We start from the raw sequence: 3,572 nt of genomic DNA, 5'->3' as shown, positions 1-3,572 counted from the left end.
TTTTTAGGTAGTTTAAAAACTGACATAGTATATGTTGAAATGGCATGGAGAATAGCTTTAATCAGAATTTCTTTCCCAGCCTGGGAAAGGAAATTGTTTTTCCAACTTGAAATTTTCTGCCATATTCTCTCCTTTAAAAATCTGAATGTGTTGAATTTTGATCTTCCCACAAGGGTAGGAAGACCCAAGTACTTTTCATAGCTGCCACAAGCTATAGAATTTCCAGCTTCCACAATCCCCTTTCTATCTCCTTCCCTAGTGTTGCTGCTAAAGAATAAAGAAGTCTTCTCTTTATTGAGGAATTGTCCTGAGGCTTTCTCATACTTTTTTAACACCTCTTGAATCCTATGCCACTCTTCTAACTTAGCTTTTCCAAAAAGGATGCAGTCATCTGCAAATAACAAGTGGTTTATGCTACTGCCCCCTCTAGTCACTTGCACTCCCCTTATAAGCTTCTGGTTTTCATAAAAGTTCAGAAGGTTACTCAAACCTTCAGCACAAATAATGAAGAGATAAGGTGACAAAGGGTCACCCTGTCTTAGACCCCTTTTAGGCCAGAATTTATGATCATGAAGACCATTAATAAGCACTGAGAAGGAAACAGACTTCACACATCCCATTATCAACTCCACCAATTTCTTATTGAACCCCATTCTCTTCATTACAGCCTCTAAAAAGACCCATTCTACTCGATCATACGCTTTTGACATGTCTAACTTAATAGCCATGTTACCCACCTTCCCCTCTTTCTGGATTTCATAGAATGTAACAATTCATAAGCCATCATAATGTTGTCATTAATCAATCTTCCTAGCAGAAATGCACTTTGAGTAGGAGAAATTATAACAGAAAGCACCTTTTTAAGCCTATTGGAAATAGTTTTAGAAACTATTTTATACATTACGTTGCAAAGGCTTATTGGTCTATACTCACTTACTCTTTTAGGCTCTTTGCACTTTGGAATTAAGGCTATATGGGTATAGTTTATAGAGGGATCCATGGAATTACCATTCAGGATTGATAGAGCAGCTCGACACACTTCCTCAAAAACAACTTCCCAGTGATTCTGATAAAAACATGGTCCAAAACCATCAGGACCAGGAGCTTTTAAAGGTGCCATTTGCATTAAAGCCTCTTCCACCTCTACTCTAGAGAAACTTTTCATCAATGAGTCATTCATTTCAGCTGAAACCTTTGCTTCCATCCCAACCAAACATTCCTCTATGTCTTCCTTGTATGGTGCTGAGGACTGAAACAAAATTTGAAAATAACCTCTAAAAGTTGCTTCAACATCTGAAAAACCATCCATTCTTCTGTTGTCTTCATCATACACTAAGCTAATAAAATTCTTTTTCCTTCTTCGGTTGGCACAAGTATGGAAATATTTTGTATTCTTATCCCCATACTTATACCAATTGCATTTAGCCCTTTGTTTCCATTTAAGGTCTTCCATTTCCAAAAGTAGGTTTAGCTTTTCTTTTACCCTTCTTATCTCATTGATGTTACTGCCATTTTCCTCACTTTGTAATATCTGTAGCAGTTTAGTATTAACTTCTATCTCCTTATCACCTCCCAGCCTAATCTTTTTTTTTCCAACTCTGTAGAGCTACACCACTTTTCTGTAGTAAACCCATCACAGAGCTTGCTTCAGGGGCTGCTGTTACTTTCTTCTCCCATACTTCCTTTATGATCCTCTCACATTCTTCTTCTAGTGCCCAGCGTACCTCATACTTGAACCCTCTTTTCCTTTCCCACCTTTTTCTTTTCAGCTTCAAGATGTGCATCAATAGGGGTTTATGATCTGATGTTCTTGCTGCCAACACCTCCACCCATGTATCTTTGTAAAGATTGGACCAAACTGAATTAGCCATTGCCCTATCCAGTCTTTCCTTGGTAAAAGAAGCATCCCCATGTGAATTTTTCCCCTTTCCAACCCAAATCATACAGATTACCTTCATGCATGACTGACCTGAATTGCTCCATTTGATTTTCTGGCCTTTCTCTTCCCTCCTATTTCTCATCATTAGTAAGAATTTCATTGAAGTCCCCCACTATACACCACCCTCCATCACCTACTAGTTTAAAAGATTTTAGCAGCTACCATGAATCCTTTCTTTTTGTAGTTTCAGGATGCCCATAGAAACAAGTTAACAACCATCATTTCTCCCATTCATCCTCTATCCTCACATTAATGTGTCTTTGAGAGTAATTTGCTAATTCCACCCTCGCCTTTGAGTCCCAAAACAGAACTAATCCCCCTCCTTTCCCCACTGCTTCAACAACAAAACAACCATCCATATGTAACCTTCTTTTAATAGAATCCAAACTGTTTTTCATAGACTTAGTTTCCATTATAAAAACTAAGTTGGGTTTATTTTTCTCTTCCATATTGCAGAGATCTTAAACTATTCGAGAGTTCCCCAACCCTTGACAGTTCCAACTAAATATTTTCATAATAATTGGCGGGGCTGAGACTCAGCCACCGCCATAACATCCAAGACTCCTTCCTTGACCCATCTCCCTTTTTTTCTTGAGCTTTCCCTCTCCTCTTCCACATGATCATCACCCTCTCTTTTCTTCTGGATAGATTCCAGAGAGACAAGCCCAATTTGCTTTCCTTTAGCTCTAGCTTTCCTCTTCCACTCTCCCTTCTTTTTTGTCTGTTCCTCCCTCATCCCATCCTTCCTATCACTCTCCACCCTCTTCTTATCAGTAGCAACTTCAACACTCAGCTCACACACTTGCTCCTTCTCTGGAATAGGTCTTCCCATCCCTCTCCCTCTCCCCCTCCACATTTATATATTTTTCCCCTTCATCCTTACTGTTTTCCTTCCTCACCTCTTTCCCTTTACTTTCCTTCAAAACCACATTCTCCCTGTTATTCCCCTCCCCATCTTTTCACCCGAAACATCTTTCACTACCCAACTAGCTTCTCTCTCAATATTAAACTCACTGTCATTATTTTCCCCTCTATTTTGATTCACCTTTTCTTCCTCTCTTCTCCCATTACTACCCTCCTCTTTTCTCCACGTACCACCATTGTACCCCTTAGGTTTTTGCAACAGTTTTGCCCTCAACCAAGAACCATATTGTTCTTCAGACCCCTCACCACTAGTCTTGTCACTACTGCAACCCTCCACTCCATGCACTATGCAACCACATGAAAAATAAATCTTGGGCATCTTCTCATAAGTAAAAGGAACCCAGAGACTACAACCTCTCAATTTCACAGTTCTCCCTCTAGCTAAAGGTTAGGACAGATTCAAATGAACCTGCACTCTCAGAAATCTTCCCCACCCACTCCCATCTTCCTGAACTTCTATAGCCTCCACCTTTCCCACTGTACCTCCTATTTGTTCAGCTATAGTTTTTGTCATACAAGAGAGAGGCAGCTCGTGAATACGCAGCCAAAAACTCTCTGTACCAAAATTTATTCTATGAAGGGGAGTATAGCCCTCAAACTCCTTAAGAACCAACACCTGGTTGTCAAACAACCAAGGCCTTCCAGACCACACTCTCATTTTATCAGCTAAGGTCTCAAAAATAATAGCAAAAACATTCTGTCGTACCTC

The sequence above is a fragment of the Juglans microcarpa x Juglans regia genome, chromosome 6D (genome assembly GCF_004785595.1).
Source record: "Juglans microcarpa x Juglans regia isolate MS1-56 chromosome 6D, Jm3101_v1.0, whole genome shotgun sequence".
NCBI lineage: Eukaryota > Viridiplantae > Streptophyta > Magnoliopsida > Fagales > Juglandaceae > Juglans > Juglans microcarpa x Juglans regia.
Note: the sequence above shows the minus strand (reverse complement) of the source record.